Here is a 19,058-nt window from a genome sequence, read left to right as displayed (position 1 = left end):
AAGTGTGAGAATCATAACTTATTCAGAGGCCAACGTAGTCTTATTCCATCTCCCTGATTTTTTTCTCCAGTAACTCCAGAAAACATCTATTTTCCTTCTGGTTAATATCAAGAATTTAGTGTCCCTATATAAACTCCTAGAGAGCAAAAGACCTCTGTATTCTCTCAGATTTACTTGATTTTTTTTTTTAAAGAGAGGAGAGAGAGAGAGAGAGAGAGAGAGAGAGAGAGAGAGAGAGAATTTTTAATATTTATTTTTAGTTCTCGGCGGACACAACATCTTTGTTGGTATGTGGTGCTGAGGATTGAACCCGGGCCGCTCGCATTCCAGGTGAGCGCGCTACCGCTTGAGCCACATCCCCAGCCGTTAATTTTTTTTTTTAAAGTATCAGTTTATGTGTGTAGGGGGAAGGGTATGGGGATTGAATCAAGGAACATTCTGCCTCTGAGCTATACTCTTAACCATTTTTCAAAATTTTATTTTGAGACAGGGTTTCCTAAGTTGCTGAGGGTGTCACTAAGTTGCTGAGGTTGGTCTTGAACTTTGATCTTCCTGCCTCAGCCTCCTGAGTAGCTGAGATTGCAGGCTTGCACCACCATGCCTGGCTATATTATTTCCAAATTATTGTCTGCTAACTTGTTATTTTTAACTTATATCTCAATTTCCTTTTCATAGTTTTTATAGTTATCTTGGTTTTCTCTTATAATGAGTATTAAAGTTAGTTTTAGTGTTTCTATTTTAATAATGAACACATTAAGGATATAGGTTTCCTGACACCAGCTTGGTCTGTGTGCTGTGGTTTTGCATGAAATATCTTCCGTTTTGTTGTTTTAAAGAAAGTTGAAATTTTTTAAATTTTCATTATGGATTTTAAGGGTTGACTGAGAATATTTAATTTCTGAGTAGTTCAGATTATTTATTTATAAGTTTATGGATATGATCAGAGAATGCAGTTAGTCAAATTTCTACTTTAAAAATATTTTAATGGTTTGTTAAATTGTTTTGGGGTGGGAGTAGCCAAATACATAATGGAAGTTTGTAAGTATTTCAGAATCAGAGCAGATCATCTGTTCTGTGTTTATTAGGCACAGACATGAATGTACATACACATATACACACAACACATGCTCATGTATTATTTCTATTATTCCTATTATTAATTTTTTCTGAGTTCTTATTTTTTAAAATATTTATTTTTCTATTGTAATTGGACACAATACTTTCATTTTATGTATTTATTTTTATGTGGTGCTGAGGATCGAACCCAGGGCCTCGAATGTGCTAGGTGAGCACTCTACCACTCAGCCTCAGCCACAGCCCCGGCCCCTCAGTTCTTATTTTTGAAGTCTGTTTAGTTCCAAGTGAAATACAATAACATCTTCTCTGATTTTCTTCTTATCTTGTTTTTGCATACATAAAAATTTTTGCTCTACATTTTTCTTCTTTGTTGCAAACAAACTTGTTATGATCCAATGTCTTCATAAATTGTCTTTTAACGGTAGTGTTTGATAAGTTTTCTTCATGTTACCATATTTCATTTGAGGATGCAGCTCAGTGGTAGGGCACACACTTAGCATGGGTAAGAGTCTGTGTTCTGTACCCAGCATGCTTGCATAAATAAATAAATAAATAAGAAGAGAAAACATATGTACATAGACACACATATAATCACTTTTGATTTATATTTGTTTGCATTTGTTAGGAACTATATGTAACATTATTTTGCTTCTTAAAATTCAGTTTGTTAGTTTTAATGGGAGAATTCAGTCCATTAACATTGAATGTAACCACCAGTGGATTTCATTATTGCCCTTTATCTTAATTTGATAGCAAATTTGTCTATTTTTTTTTTAATTAGATACAGTTCATACTAGGTAAATGCTAAACAGTTATGTGAGTTTAGGTCTTAATAAGTTGTATTTGAAATGACAGTAGGTGCTCTAAGTGAAAATGACTTAGGTTTGGGATCTATGCCAGAAAACAAGACATGGAGTTACAAGCTGTGCTTGTCAGTGTTGTCCAGAGAGACAGGATCAGTGGAATTCCTTTTTCTTCAGGGAAGCGCTGTCTGCTCTTAGGGTCTTTTACTGATTGAATTATGGTGGGTAATCTGTTTTAGTCAAAGTCTACTGATTTAAATGTTAATCGCATCTTAAAAATACCTTCCCAACAATATCTAAGACTGGTGTTTGACCAAACAACTGGGCACTATAGCCTAGCCAAGTGACATGTGAAATTAACTGCAGCAATAGACAAAACATGAGTGGGTAATTTCTAAAACAAATAACAAAATCAAAAACAGCTGAAAGATCAAGGAATTAGCACAGTCGAGTTCCACTGATACATTCAGAAGTCCAAATGTCCTTATTCTTTGGGTGATACCTAAAGTATGTCCTCAACTTAAAAAATATATACTTGGTTTTTTTTCCTCCTTTGAGTGTTTGTCGGTTTTTTTTTTTTTTTTTTTTAGACCAGAACGTCAGATTGCAGATATTTCCTGAGTATCTGGTGTTGCATCAGCCTTATCTGCTTCCTAGGGATCTGTTGGCCCTGAGGTTATGAGAGCTGAGCTCTGAGTTGCAATGCCTTACCCCTGCACAGAGCAGTCCTTGCAGGCCTGCACACAGCCTGAAACTAAATAAACACTTCCCCTTCCCTTCTGCTGCTGTGCAGATAGAGCATCCCTGTCTCCACCTTGCCAGAGCCTGGCACCATCTATTAACTTTATATCTGGGCAGATTTATGGAAGGTCTGTGTTTACACTTTGCAACCCAATATGTACTTTCAGGTAAAGTCTAAGAAATAAATACTTTTGGCATGGTTTAATTTACTTGGGATATTAGTATCCTCAGTTCTGAGCAGTTTTATTCAGCTAGGAGTAACAACAGATGTTGGTTAAGCACAGGTGTTCTGAGTTCAAATCTCAGGTCCATCTGGGTTCAAACAGACTCCAGCACTTAGTAGCCATGTGAACCTGCTCCACTTACCTCTCTTTGAGGCTCACTTTCTCTGAGTTTCATCATACTATTGTTGTGAAGCCTAAATGGAATAAGGATTGGTTATTTGAATGATAAAAGTTTGGAGTTTTTCTACTCAAAGAAATATTCCTTTTCTACATGACAATTTCTACTTGTGTTTCCTAAGAAACAAAAATTTAGACTCCTAAGTGTTAAATGTAACCTCTTTTAGCAGTTATTTGTATGCTTATATTTTCAGGGTCTTTTTCAGTGAGTGGTTTTCTACCTGTATTACAAAATACATTTGTTGAAATAAATTCAAGAGAAAGAAACTTATTTGCTTCCGGAGGCAATTATAGATACCCATGATGTTGCTAAATTTAGAAACAAAATAGCTTATCTACATGCATTTCTTGAGCTCTGACTTAGTTGGTGGGGTGCAGAGTCTTAGGCAAATCATGTCATTCAGGGGGACTGAGTTTTTCATGTTTTCCTCATTTGGAGCCAGGAGGAAAAAATCGTTACTGGCCTGGTCACTTCTAATCAAGTCTTGGCATTTCTGCCCCGCCCTTCTGCTTTGCCCTTATTGTTGAGATTGTTATTGCCCAAAGCTAAATAGTCCAAGATTCTCACATCATCATAATGATGTCATCCTTGGTTACAGATTCTTCACTCATCCTTTACCTCTGCCTGCCTGCCCATGAATGGGTTAACCAAGCTGCTTTTTCACCTCTAAATTATTTCTGTGATTATCTTCATGTGCCTTTCCCACCTGATTCTTTTGGATCTCTTCTCCAAGCTTGACTTCAGTAAGCAAAAGGCAAGATACTGTAATTTCCTAAATAACCTAAAGGGAAGATTTGGCCTATTAGAACAACTCTGTCGAATCAGCTTTCACACGCTCTTCTCTCTAATGGAACTTTGAGGAATAACTGTAATTGAATTGTGCCTCCACACCATCTGCAGATTTCACCAAATAAAACCTAGATCTGGTTCTCTCTTGTTTGTTTCACGTTGTGTTTGTTCCCCACTGAGTAAAGCATAAGCTTGGGCTTCATCTGGATGTATTTTCAACTCACAGAGGCAGTAATTGAATGTCTGACAATAGCCTTGCCTCCCTGGAGTATTCCAACTCTGGCTGCTATATTAAGCCAGTCTACTTTTTGGTTCCCTTCAAAGGTAATGTCCCATCTGTGGACTGGGAACTATGGCAATGCAAAACTCAGAGTCATCAGAGGATGGGATCCAAAGCATCTTTAATTCCCCCTCTGAAAAAGAGCCATTCTGGGTTTTTGAAGTGGTTGCATTGCTCTCTCTCAGCAAGGTAGAGAGGTTAATATTTTTGCTCTCTAACCTTTGAGGACACGTGCTGTGGGCCTGGTGAAGTTTGCAGCAGGATCTTTGACAAGTCTGAGCAGGCAGTTCTTTTAGCTATTGCTGTTTCTCTGAAGGGTTGAATTGGATTCTGCTTGAGGCTACCTGAAAGCGCTTCTTAGTTCATTCTGTGTGTTGTTCATTCAGCTCCCTCTTCAGTCCCACGGAAGAACTTTATGCTATGGCACGTGACAGCCACTAGATAACATTATGATACATTCCTGTGGGCTTGGATCAAACTCCACTTTCTGGGGCCTCAGCGTCAGCAATCGTAGACTTAAGGAATATTAAGTGTCTATAGTGAGTTTAGAGGTGAAAACAGAGTGCGGAGTTCCGTGTTACCTCGAGGGTTGTGTACAAATTTGGCAGAAGTTGTCTAAACCTTTGTGCAAACAGTAAGTATTCTATAAAATTTGAGATAGTGAAAGATGAATGAATGAAAGAAGGATAAAATATCTCTTAGATGTTGCTGACCATTCCTCAAAACCAAAAATAGATTTTAGAGTGATTCTAGTGACTTCCATAAACCAGGTTAGACATGCAAAAGATGTGGGTGAGTTAGCAAAGAGTTAAAAAATTCTCCACACCTTCTCCCACAACTGGCAACCACAGAGGCCAAGGGAAAATATACACAGGCATGTGTGTGCACACACACACACTCAACACATACACAGGCTCGGGCAGGGAACCTGTTTTGCAAGTTTTGCTGGTTTAAAAAAAAAAAGTAGGAAGGGGGTTGCTGGAGAGCAGAGTGGGAAAGCCTTAGAAGTATCAATTGAAGATTTTTCAAAACCTGAGTTTTCAAAGTAACTTTATCCTGCAGAGAGAGGCACACATGTGCCGCTGTAGTTTTTTTTCTTCCACTGATTAAGTGCATTGTTAGACAGGGAGGGGCAGATTAACGAATGCCTATAATTTTGATCATTGTTTTCTGCAAAACAGCTCAGGCTTTGAAAATGAAGCCATCGGTCTTGGCTAAGTTTCTGCCAACAGCACAAATTACACTGTGCAGAGATCCAAAGCCCCTAAAAAGGTTTCATTAATGAACAATTTCAGACGATTGTTTAAGTCTTTGCCTGACAGGTAAGGTTGGCATGTAGGCAGGTGGGGTTAGAGTTTCCATGGAGATTTATGATGTCATGCTTGAAAGAGCATGTCAAGACAGCCAATTTAACAAGTAGCTACTCAAATAGTCCTATAGGCTACAAGTCGGTTTTATGCAAATGACAAGAGTTTTACTGGGAAAAACTGCAAAAGAAAACAGCAGAGACATGGTGGGGGGTTTACCTGACAACTCGGAAGGATGACCCCGGAGTGCAGGAGAGACGAAAACTTCCAGAAGACCAGTTAGATTTTCTGCCTTAACGGCCACCTCACCTGTGGCGCTCTGGGTGCAGGTAAATATGTGTCTTTTTTTTCTTCCAAGTTATTGCCAAAAATTATTTGGAAACCTTGTGGTCTGTTTCTGTGCATTGTTCTCTTGGCAGGAAGAACTGAATAAGCACAGCTTTCCCACACTGAATGTTGAGCTTCAGGGCTGTTTTAAGGGCTTTTTGTTGTTGTTGTTGAATGAACCGAGATTTTTGAATAGGGCTGAAAAACAAAAGATGCATTATGCATTATGCTGATTGTGCCCTGTGAATAATGTGGTAAGAATGCCATAGATAAGGATTAGAAAGACCATCTGAGAATCCAGATACTATACATATTTGTTGATTATTCCCAGATGTTGTGCATGCATTTTCTTCTTCTACTCCAAAATTGAGGCTATGTATAGTTCTGTATGTTCACCTTGTAGAATGCTCCTCAAAATAAAATCCCTGGAATAGCACAAAAATTGTCTTGGAATCAGGCTCAGGAACATTGCATGTTGTGTTGTTTTGTTTTAATGTGGATAGTATACTTTTCTCATAGACGCATTTTCTGGGATTAAAAAAAAAAAATTCTGTTCGAGATATTCATTTCTGGACTTTTAGGGAAACAGGAGTTCTAAATACCCGAGAAAAGAGACAAAGGCTTCTTGGGGGAAGAGGGTAGTTAAAGGTAGTTTGTTTGTAAATCATGCTTTATTTAAATAGGAAACCCCCACACCTGGGAGTAGGGGGGTTTCTGTTTGCATCAGGCATGCTGATGGCAGGTAAACATCTTGGTAGCCTTTTGAGTGTGATAAGGATCAGTCAGGTTGCTGTGGATCAGGGAGTTAGTTGAAGGACAACAGTTGAGGTGAGCAGTTAAGTCCACCAAGATTAAAAGGAACACAAAGAGAACTCATTTGTCTCTTACATGCAGCACGTGAAGTTAAGGCACAGAATTTAAAGATACCTGTGCAGTCGGAACTTGGACTTTTGAAACAAAAAGTACTTATGAGCAAGCTGATAGATTTTAAAGTGTTTTAGAAACTAATACATGAACATGAGACTTCCTGAAATTTTGCAGTTGGATAGCATGGATTAGCGCCGGGATTGCCATTCATAGGAAATTGTGGTTGCCACAGTTATTGCAGAAGAGTGAATGATAAAGGGGACTTTGCAGCCTGGCAGTGCCACGTATTAACTGTGTAAACTTGGGAAAAGTAAATTCGTATTCCTAAGCCTCAGTTTTCTTCTCTATAAAATGAGGTTAACAAGAGCAACATTCCTTAGACACAGTTCTAAGCATTAATACTTCAGGTGTTAAGGATTGTTTTTATTTATAAGAAACTGGACTATTTATAGTCCTCCCCCATCCTTTGTCTTATCATTACAAAAGCCAAGTGAGACTCTTAAGAGTCTTTTTATTCTCAGTTTACAGATGAAGAAATCATGGCTCATTGAGAGAAAGAAAAACACTACATAATAAACCAGTATGCATTTTTTTCTGATCTCAAGGCGCATAGAAAAAAAAATAATATGACTAAAATAACTCCCAGCAGCAAGCAATTATTCTTATAAATTAATTAAATTACAAAATGTTAAGTGTGTCAAAGGACCTAGGATATTCTTTTTTTAAAAAATAAAGTTAATTACACGTATGTCTTTTTCCTAGAGAGGAATATAGAAGTAGTATTAATTTACTTTTTACTGGTTTCTATTGTTAGGAGCTCTAATCCACTGCATAGATTTAAATTTTAAAACCTTCTCTGCCTCAAATTTCTCTCAGCCCCAAGAGAAGAATCGGGTTTGATGTTACAGGTATTTGCTGAGCAGAAACTTGAGTCAGCTGGGGGCTGGGAGTTCCACAGGGTGCAGAAGCCAGCCAGGAGTTGGACACACTGTCCCTTTACTCCCTTTGTGTTCTGGATGTTGGCACCTCTTCCCTTGTCTTCATCCCAGACGGATACACAGCCCATAATTATATTCTGCATCCATTGTGTGGAAGAGACAAATATGTTTTTCATTGTGTTATTTTTAGTAGTTGTGTTTCTAGCCAGGGAAAATACTCTATTAGTTCCAGAGTTTTTCTAGCAACTTTTCCAATTTTTCCACTTTTTCCATGTTACGCTATTCAAAATGATTCAGGTTCCGCCGTATGGCCGGAAGGAGGGTCTTTTAGCAGAAGTCTTGGGTGGGTCCATCAAGAGGGATTCTAATGGACGCTTTTGACAGATATCTGAACCGCCAAGGCTGAGCCCATTCATTGGCAGATAACCTCAGTGGTCAGATGAATTCAGCTGTGAGGCTGGCTCCAGCTCTGGTTATCTTATCTCAAGGGCAGATCTAGAAGTCTGAAATCAAATATGTATTTCATTCAAAGTTTCAGAACCCCAAATCAGCAATTATGAGGTGGAAAGAGAGCCAGGAAATCTAACAGCAACAAGGTACCAAGATTCCAAATAGGTTTGGAATCACTAATGAGCATTCTTACTCTTTTTTTAAATCCTGCAGACCATGCTTTAAAACTCCATTGAAACTTCATATTGTACATACTTGTTGTGGTGATCAGAGATCTCTTTGTCAGTAAGCAGAGATAAGCTCTAGAAGTGTACTTTGCACCAGGACTTAGGGAAGACTTGGGTAGTCAGAGGATCCCTGCTCAGGGGCTGAAGAATTGGGTGTCACGCACTGGAAGCCTGGATCCATTTCTCATTCATTGCATATGTTTTCATTGAAAAACACCTACAGGTTTGTTCATATTCTAAATAAATACAGCATCTGAATTTTAAAAGTTTCTTCATAAAGGAGATAGCGATCTTTAAGTATTACATTATTCTCTTGTAAAAAAAAAACTGTTTTGAAATTCTCATGTAAGTTATTTGTAAGTAATTTCTTCAAAAAGAAAGGTACTGGAATCTTCCAGTGCCAGAAATGGATCTAGAAATTTCTCTCAGGCTGGCTGTTGAGGAATCAGAGAGCAGAAAGTTCTCCTGAACTCCATCAGAAACACCCCAGTTTTACTTGTGTGTGTGTGTGTGCAAGGTCTCACATGCACCTGGCAAGTGCTCTAGGCAGAGCTACACCTGCAGCCCTGGAGGCAGGATTCTGTCACTAAATCTGCTCTCCCTCATGGTTTCATAACTAAAGAGATAAGCCCCTGCTTGGTTCTTTATGACAGTTGTGTGATGTTAGGGCAGCTGGAAGTCTTGAGACCTGTGGGATGTCTTGGGAAGAGTGCAATCAGGATGGCTTTAGGTAGACCAGGATGAACTTTATCCTAAAGACAGGAAACTCTGCTGCTTTTGTTTCCAGAAAACAGACTAAATAGGCAGCAGAAACAACGTTCAGATGCCCAGCTGTATGAATCACAAAAGCAAATGCAAAATATTATGCATGTGGACAAAACCTTAACCAGAGCTTACAGACAGTAGCTAATTTAATGGGACACATGAATTCCATCAGTCGGTACAGGTCGATGTTAGCATCTGTTGGCTCTGATGGCCCCAGGATTCTGCATTGCGGTTTAATTTCACAGCTCGTTTCTATTGTGTGATTTTACCTTCCATTCCTTTCTGTTTGCTCATGATTAAGCAAGTGAAGTAAGAAAGGTATTTCCCACTCTCAGTTTTATTAGGGTTGGTAAATGCAGGTGATCATGTTGACCATAAAACTAATGGTGGGAGTCCTCTGCACTGTGAGCTTTCCTGGGCTCTTTGCCCCTGCTTTGTTGTGTTCAAGTAAGATGAAGAAACCCAAGGCCCAGACACAGAGATGTTCTGAAGGACTGCCACATGGTGCCGTAGACTTTTCCGAGAGGACTTTCTTTGACCATACTGTTTGCCACTCAGAAGCAAAGCAGGCTGCCGCCTCCCGTATTTGGAATGGCTGAGAGAACAGAGAACCAGATGGGCCCTTGGTCATTTTCTCTCTTTGACATTAATAATGTTGGTGGATACCTCTCAGAATATCAAGGAGGATGTCAGGTCTCAGTTACATAGTGGTCATTACTAAGAAAAACATGCTTTAGCCGTTATTTGGCTTATCATTCCAGAAGGACAGGTTTGTTTTGTCATTTTGCACTGAGAAAGGTTATATAAACTCCTTTTTTTTTTTTAAACTGTATTATTATTTGGTTCCCTTCTCAGATTAATTTTTAAGACTCCAGAAGAAAGTAATTCCAACCAATTGCTTCATAAAGGACAATTTTCAGTTTCTTCTTTGTGGGGTGTGTGGGTGTGGATGTATGTGTTTATGACTTCGAGAATAGCACAAACTCTTATTTAAAACTCTTCTCTCTTCAGAGCAATTATAACTGTGGCTCCATAATATATTAACTTGACCCCTTTTTAATTGCTCTTTAGATTGCTTTTTTTTTTTCCTTTCCCTGTTATGAATAGTACTGCACTGATCCTCTTTGGAACGATGCACATGTCAGCACATCAGAAGGCCAAATTTCTTGATGTCAAATTGGATCACTAGAGTTGAAAAGTATCGCCCAATTTTCTCTAAAAAAGACTCACAAATTTATTGTATCGATAGGAATGTCACAGAGGATGTTCTGGCACATTCATGTAATATAGTTCTCTGCAGTCATGGCAATACATGAAGGAGACCCTCCATCCACGTATGGACACATAACCAATCGTGTTACACAAGCAATATGAGCTACAGAGCAGTAGAGATAACAGGATCCTATTTCTTTTAAAAAGGGTGGACCCTATTTGTATGAGAAAGCATATACATTTTCTGTATACTTATCTAGACATTAAAATTTCCTAAAATGATGTCCAATAAATCAGAGAGAGGAACTAGCAAGCTGTGAGAAGCAAGTTTTATTAATTTCTGTATTTCTCTACTATGTACATTTTTACCACAGACATGTAATACTTTGATACTGAAAAACCAGTTTTAAATGAAACCAATTATATAAAACTATAATGTACTAATAAAAACATAAATTAAAAAACAGAATAAACTAGTTGCCCTGGAGGATAGCATGTGTTCTTTTGAGCTAAGCCTGCAGTTTCCAGGTAGGCTGAGAAAAGTGACTTCATGTCATGTATCAAAGCGGGTGTATGTTTATACTGATGGAGTTGTCCCTTGAAGAGGGAAGCAGGTCTCTCCTCTGTCCTTCTTTATAGAAGCAGCTGCCTCTGATGTCTTCCCTAAATGAGTTTATTCCAATTAGAATCCTTCCTTTCTAAACAAATGCTGCTTTGCATTCCAAGTATCAGGTGTGTTTTTGATTTAAATGTTTTTAAGTTGCTGGTACTTTTCAACAAATACAGTAAACTCATCTTTGTAGGGCAGGGCATCTTTTGACCCAACGTACAAAATATCTCTTTATAATTAAATCCCACCCCTTACCAAGGTACTGAGACTCAACCGTAGAAGTCTAAACCTGTATATTGATGATTCTGTTTCCTAAGTGAAAATAACAACCCTGTTTTCATACACAGAATATTTAGATTTGCAAAGACTGTAAGCTCTTTTTTGTTTACCGCAGAGCAAGTCAAGAATAGAAGGCACACTGTCAGAGGATGTCTTGTGAAAGGAAAGAAACAACACATGTTATACTCCCAAATCACCAAGCAAAATCTTAAGACATGGTTTTAAACTCCAACTCCTCTTTAATTCCGATGCGCAGAAAGCAGTCAAACCTCAAGTGTAGGGGGTTTGATTTGTTAGCACAAATCAGTAACTAACTGTCTTCACTGTAATTAAACTCTTCTTCCTTCCTCTTTCGCAAAAGCTACTTCTGAAACTTTGTGCTTTCCCTAAATATATTATTATTTAACTTCATAAAAATATCAGTCCTGCAGCTGACTGCAAATATTTGCAAAAGGGGAACACATATAAAATAAATGCCTCTTAATATAGTGTTTTGTGAATAAACATGCCTGGCATTAGTTGGTTAACCTAAAAATTAATGAGAAACAACTCTGCTTAGAGGAAAAAGGGTAAAAACTGTGGCTGTGGTGTGCAAATCAAGGGAAAGCTGCAATTTAAGTAATTCAATTAAAAAGAACATAATTACTGTAGCCCCTGGGTTGGAGGAAGGTCAATTGAACTTTTTTTTTTTTTAACCTAATTGAACTTTTTCTAAATCTTCAGAAAAATGGGCCAAATTTGCTATATCATGATCATCTACAATATTTTCTTCCTCCACATGTTAAATACCATTAGCTTTGTAAGACATATACATCCAAATCTCATATGCCTTTTTGCATTCTAATGCAATTCAATAAAAATTTTCCTTGTATGCATTCAAATCTTTGCAAATAAATATGGGTACTAGAATCTCCATATGTAATATATCACTTGCTATATGTCAAAAACTTTCACGCAAGTTATTTCAAATATAATTCTTTTTTTAAAAAAAAGTTTTTATTTTTATATGTATGAAGAGAGACACATGAATAAAGCTACCAAGGCTCAGAAAAAATTTAGAGACTTGATTCTTTAAGCAAAGGAATGGGGATTTGAACTCAGCAATTCTGATTCAGCCTAGGGCATTTTTTCTGGGCTCCCTGAGGGGTGTGCTATGAAAACTGTGGCTCTTTTTATGAGGTTGGATTTCCAAACACTCTAATCATGCTGGGAATGATTTACCACATGCCTTTGTAGCCTGAAGTTCTCTTTGGTACCTCCTACCTTTACTTTTTTTCCATTTCAATGACACACCAGAGGGTGGAGTTGAGCAACCTGATGGAGTTGGAGCAGCCATCCTTTTGCTACTGATTAGCAATACTCTCAAAAAGGGAGGGAGGGAAGGAGAACTTAGTTTATCCCTGAAGTCAAGCCTGAAGATTACTTGTCAGGAATGTCAAAAGCATTTATTAAGCAACCTTCTTCCTGGCATTTTAGGAAGAAAGCCTCACGCACAGATCAAATCTTTTCCTTCAGAAACCTGTACTCTGTGAAGGGGCCCTCAGATTTCACCTCAAAGAAAGAACAATTGACATTTCTTGGGACTTAACAGCATGGCGCCATTCATACATTTTGAGCAGTTGCAATCATGTGGATTGCAAAAGTGCTTATTGGAATTAGAGACAAATGGGGCAACTTCCAGAGGTTTAGACATAAGAATAGATTGGCAGGCATCTGTCTTGGGGCCAGGGTCTTCAGAAACACCTGCTCAATGACTTCTGCAAATTTCAATAAAATGATATAATGTGGTTATGCGTATAGCTCAGTGGTAGAGTACACACTTTGCATGCTTTAGGGCCCTGAGTTTGGTCGTCAGCACTGCAAAGAATAAATAAGAGTCAAAACAGACAAAACCACTAACACTTTGAATGGTTTAGAATTAGGCATTTTCACCTAAAAATCAAATTTCTTACATCCTGACCAAAAAAACAACAACAACAAAATCATATGGTCAAGAAACACTGTCAGAATCTTTGGTAGCGCTAAGTAGCAGCTGCCCCAGTAATATGGGGATGTAGACTCCGGGGTGCACTTTAACCCCCCACTCTCTGTCCACACCTGCTATCCTTACCTGTTTGACTCTACTACAGTCTATGACCCTAACCTAATGTTTTTGTAGGCTTTCTCCAAGAAACAGTGCAAGAGATGAGAGGGATCTTACCTTTGTTCTTGGCCAGACTTAGCTTTAAGAACTGGTTCTACCACTTACTATTTGTGTGGTCTTGAGCAAACCTGATCTAAGTAAGCTTCCACTTCTGCATCTGAAAAAAAAGGGCTGAGAATTCCTACCCAGCAAATTGGTTTGCAGATCAGAGGCCTTATATGAGAAGTACTTAACACAGTACCAGGCATGTGGTAGAAGCTCAGTACATAGCAGCAAGTATAATGGAAACATCTCCTGAAACATTTTGTGAGAAAAGATCAATTTCTACCCAATCAGTGTCTTAAGTTCAAGGTGGAAAGTTTCTTTGAATATGATGGGATTCATCTTAATTTCATGGAGAAGAATCCAAAGTTGACTAGTATAAGATTACTCCATTACTTAAAGGCAGACGGTTTCACTGACCCATGGAAAGGCCTTAGAATGTGGTTTTGATGTTTAACTCTATGAAATTATGCTAATTGAATTTTAAGTGAGAATAATTTTGAATAACATAAAGATAGTACAGCAACATGTGATCTGTTTGATTTAGAAAAAAAAAATAACTACCATTTATTCATTTAGCACTGAAACTTTAGTTCAAATAGGTCCTGCACCCGACACAGGGAATACACTACATGAGATGACAGGACCACTCATTGCCTTCACAGAGCTTATAATCTAATGGGAGAAGGCAGAGAAGAAAGCATAGTCCTCCATCCTCATCCGTGGTTTCACTTTCTACAGTTTCATTTACCTGCTATCAACTTCAGTCTGAAAATATTAAAATCCTAGAAATAAACAATTCACAACTTTAAAATTATATCACACTCTGAGTAGCATGATAAAATCTTGTACCTGCCAGGATGTGAAATGTTCCTTTGTCCAGTGTATCCAAATTATATATGCTACCCTCCCATTAGTCACTTATTAGTTATCTTGGTTATCAGATTAACTGCCATAATATCATATTACTTGTGTTCAGATAACCTTTATTTTACTGAATAATGGCCACAAAGCACAAGTCATGCTGGTTGGCAATTTGAATATGTTGAAGAGGGGGGGGGAATATATATATGAAAAACATAGTTCATATAAGATTCAGTACTATCCATGGTTTTAAGAAGCCACTGCTAAGGGGCTTGCTATGAAGGAAATAAAAGAGTTACATGAGAAGGAAGCCAGGTAAGAAAACAGGCTAGGCAAATAATGGGCATGCTTTTCAGGAAGAAGAGCAGCAAGTGCATAGACCCCAAGGCAGGAAGAGACTTGTCTGTTGAATGACTCAGATGACATGAAAGAGGCAGCTGGAATTATAAAGCCACAGTTAGGACTTTGGAGTGCATTCTTTGGGTAGTGTGAAGATTTTAAGTAGGAGAGTGATAAAATATTTTTAGCTTTTGTTCAAACAGTACACAGAAGTTCCTTTGAGTGGGTTGGGGGACACTTCTAACTAAGCCTGTCCTCTTTTTTGTCTCTGTGGCTGTCCTTAAAGGAACCGGTAGAACTAATTCTAGGGCTGCCCAAAACACACTGTGGGCAGTTTACAGAATCTTGAGGAGATATGATTTGTGCCACCGGGTCTCATGCCTAGTGTCCAGGAGCACAATGCATCATTCTTGTCATTAGCCCAAAGGCTAAATGTAGATATTTTGTGTTTTTTTTTTTTTTCTCCCTCTAGTTCTAAATCCATTTCCAGCAGGTTACTTAAATATTTCCTCTTCACCACAAAAAAAAAAAAAAGGAAAAGAAAAAAGAAAAGAAAAGCTATACATTGATGTAGCAATGTGAAATGGGATACATTGTTAGGAATCCTTGAGTTTGGATTTTTCCAGTGACATAATGGTACATCAAACCTTTGCCTTTTTATCTGCTCTCAGTGGGAAAAAATTAAATGATGTATATTTCAAGGAGACAACTCCCCTGTCCTCACTCAGGCTGGGCACTCAGAATATACCCGGTGAAGGTTGGCAGAACAGATAAGCAATGTTGGCACTGATTTTTGCTTTTGTTTTGTTTTTGGTGCTGGGCATTGAACCCAAGACCTTGTGCACATACTAAGCCTGTGCTTTATCACCAAGCTACACTTCCAGCCCCAGGACTGTGAGTTCCCACTAGCATCTTTAACACCTGGAATCCAGGTTTCTGACTCTGACCTTTGAACAGCATGACTTGCTCTTCAGAAACGGCCCAGTGACAGCAGCGGTCAGATGCTGTGAGTGGAATAAACCTCACCATCAAGAATGTTTGACGGAGGGATGTTCACCTACCTGGTGGGTCTCAGGCATTTGAAAGTTATATCCCCCACCCCTTTATTCTTTATTCTCCTGTTCTAGAAGCTCCAAAATGGTGTATTTTACAGGCAGATATGATCACAAGGGATGCAGACTCACCATGCCTACATGGCTTTTCAGGCTCAAGCAATTTGAACAAACACTGGCATTGAGACAGTTGACTATTTGGCCACTTGACAATAAAGCCATGATCAAGGTTTCTTTTCTTTTTTTTTTTTTTGTATGAATCACATAAAAATCTGTCTCTAATCTCACATCGCTTGTGAATATTAACTGTCTCCGTGTAGACCTGCAAGCTGTAAGTGGTCCCTTCCCACCACTCTGTTCACTTTAATTTCTTCAATGATTGGCATGTGGGTGGAGCCTATTTGGTCAGGTGTGATGTATGAAAAAGAGACACATTCTTGCCTTCATTTTTTGTTTTTGGATTTTTTTTTTTTTTTGGTGTCCGCATCCGGATTTACCTAAACCCCACCCCACCCAGTCTGCATCTGCATAGCAATGAAAAACCGGTATTTTCTACCTGTGAATCACACTCCCAATCCTGAGCCTGTCTGTCAGGCCAGCTTGCTAGAAGGAATGGGTAAGACTGCAGGCCAGCTAAGTGTGAAGGGGGCAGGTCCTGTCACTCGCGGGCCAAGCTCTTGACTGCTCTGAGAAGGTTAAAGGTCTGGCCGATAGCCACTACTGGATGTGGACATGGAGCCCCCAGTCTATGCTCTGGGGGAAAGGCCACAGAAGGAAGGAGGACTCATGTGTTTCTGCTGTCGGGGGCCCCGGAGTGCACCAGCCAGAAGCCAGGTACAGAAGTGGTGTGATTCAGGGGTGGGGGTTGTCTTCCTCTCTGGGGTCCCTAGCCTGCTGTGTCATGTTCCCAATCACCTGGGCGGCTCTCCTGAAAGTGGGTGGTTCCTGGCCAATTCTTGCTGAGTGGGAGCCAGAAAGGGCCACAGGTTACAAGGTTTCTTTTAAGTTCAATTATGCTTCTCCGTGAGAGGATGATTGCTCAAAGCAGTTAAACCTTGTTTAATGATAATTAAATTGCTTTTCTTTATTCTGAAACATCTCTTAATTTTGCTGCACAAAGAAAGGAAGCATTTTTCTTTGATTGTAACAGACTATTTCTAGGTGGGGTGTAATCAACGCATCTTACCTTGCTGGACTCCGAAATCATGTGTCTTTACTCTTGCGATTTGGAAATGCCATGAAAGTTACAAACTCAGTGCTGCCGGTTAAAACTTTTTAAGTAAAAAAAAAACCTGCTTTTCCCTACTTCTTTTTCTCCCTCTGGTTCTGCCTTAACACTTTGCTTTTGTTTGTTTGCTTTTTGCTTTTTAAATTTTTTTGTGCTGCTGGGGATGGAACCCAGGCCCTCCTACGTGTGGGGCAGGCACTCTGTCACTGAGCTACACCCCCAGCCCAAAGAATTTCTTAAACACGCACTGCTGCCCTGGAACTGGGCTGCTTCACCTTTTCAAAGCGTGGATGAGGCTTGGCACGTTCCATCTTGCTCCTGCTTGACTTAGACACGGCAAGAGGATGGTGTTGATCTGTCACAGTTGCCCACAGTCCTCAGAACTTGGATGGTGGAAGCCTCCAGGCTTTCCAGTGCTGGGAAGTTGATCATCTGTCTTCCCACAAGGAGAATGTTTTGAGATGGTGGAGGCAGGGGAGAGACTTTCATGGAAGCCCACGTGGAAAAAAAAAAAAAAGTAAAACTTCAAAAAAAAAGAAGCCCTAGAACAGGGATTCGTTTGACAGATCCTTGTATCTGATCTGTTATTTCATGGGCCTGTCTTCCTGTTGCCAGAATGAAGATGTTCTGGAAAGAAACCTTAGGAAACGAAGCCTGGTTTCTTATAGGAACAGAGTGGAGAAAAAAAGAGTTTTCTTAAAGGAACTGAACCAAATGGGGTTTTAATAAGCCTGAGTTTTAAATTTTAAGAGAAATTATGCGCAATATGAAGGTGTGTGTGTGTGTGTGTGTGTGTGTGTGTGTGTGAGCATTCAAACATTTTGGTTAAGACTGTGCTGCTGCTATCTCAGGTTTGGAGGCTAATTCCGTGGCCCAGCATGCTTTGTTCAGATTTCTTTGGGCTGAGATGATACTGAGCAGGAGACCCTGGCAGCAGAAGGAGGTGGGGTAAGAAATGGAATGTTGAGTTGATGAAAAGTAACTTCAGAATAAGACACATAATATAGTCACAGGAAGACAAAACAGCTGCTGGCCATTTAGGTAGAGAAGAGAAGAAAGATCCAGTAACTTAGAAGAGCTATAAAGATATTTCAGACAGGCAGAGTTTGAGTACATACAAATGTATAGAACCAAGATGGTCAGAAAAAAAATATATTTTTAAAGATAGTATGAGCAGAGTGAGGTAAGGAAATACACGGTCATCAAATTGGTGGCTATTAGTCATCTTTTCATAGCTATGACAAAGTACCTGAGAAAATCAACTCAAATGAGGAAATATTTCTTTTGGGTCACAGTTTCAGAGGTTTCAATCCATTTTGCCTAGCCCCGTCACTGTGGGCTGGTGGTGAGGCAGAGCAGCATGTCAGTGTGTGTATGGTAGAGTAGAACTGCTCACCTGATGGCAGCTGGGAATTAGGGGGAAGACTGGGGACAAGATACAACTTTCAAGTACATGCCCCCAGTGACCTGCCTCCTCCAAATAGGACCCATCTCCTAAAGTGTCCACCACCTTCCCAATAGCCTTACCAGCCAGGATCTGAGCCTTCAACACAGGGGGGGCGGGGTACAGGGACAGGAGACATTTCAGGTCCAAACGAAAGAGTGGCATAATGGATGCTAAGATTTATATATAGTTTGTTCCCTCCAAAACTCACACTGAAACTTGATTTCCATGTTGTATCAGGAAGTGGGGTCTTTCAGAGGTGACTAGGTTGTTAAGAGGACGAATGCCTTTCTTGTGGGACTGGTTTAATCTTGAGGGATTGGATTAATTCTGGAAGGACTGGATTATTTACTGTGAGAGCAGGTTAGGGTTTGAATGCCTTTTTGCTTTCTGTTATGAGTTGAAGTAGCATGAGGCCCTTGCTAGAGCTCTGCTCTTGGACTTCCCAGCCTTCAGAACCACGAGCCAAAGTAAACATCTTTCCTTGATAAATATTTCAGTGTCAGGTATTTTGTTACAGCAAGAAAAATGGGCAAAAACAATGAGAAGGGTTAGGGTAAAGGCTTCTGCACAGACTTTAGTTCTTCTTCTGCTAGAAGAGTGGGTTTAAGGATATTCTGTTTGGGAGAGGCCATTCAGTTTCTACCTGGTTTTCTAATGGCTTTTTATAACTTTAGTGTATTGAGAAAATGGAGAGGTAGGTATCATTTGTTTGAGAAACAACTGGCCAGAAGCATGAGCTTCTTCTTGAGGAAGGATGGCAGGTAACAAGGGAACAGTGCTCAGAATTCCCCTAAGCTGGTCACATAGTCCACACAGATTCACAGACACCCGAGGTTAGCCCACATTGGATACAGTATCTTTCGTGGGTT

General features: G+C 39.4%; 1 protein-coding gene across 22 annotated transcripts in view; it reads left to right on the top strand.

Annotated features, from left to right (window-relative positions):
• The window catches only part of Kiaa1217 (KIAA1217 ortholog), a 417,228-nt gene that overhangs the window by 148,661 nt on the left and 249,509 nt on the right, over nt 1–19,058 (top strand). Inside the window, exon 1 of one of the 22 annotated variants that reach the window (XM_078023316.1) lies at nt 5,705–5,728. The exons of the other annotated variants lie outside the window; for them this stretch is intronic. The gene's annotated coding sequence lies outside the window, so the exon portion shown is untranslated. Of the gene's footprint in view, nt 1–5,704; nt 5,729–19,058 lie in introns of those variants that run through there. 22 annotated transcript variants of the gene reach the window in all.

This window comes from Ictidomys tridecemlineatus, chromosome 10 (genome assembly GCF_052094955.1).
Source record: "Ictidomys tridecemlineatus isolate mIctTri1 chromosome 10, mIctTri1.hap1, whole genome shotgun sequence".
NCBI lineage: Eukaryota > Metazoa > Chordata > Mammalia > Rodentia > Sciuridae > Ictidomys > Ictidomys tridecemlineatus.
Note: the sequence above shows the minus strand (reverse complement) of the source record. Positions and strands in the feature narration are given on the sequence as shown.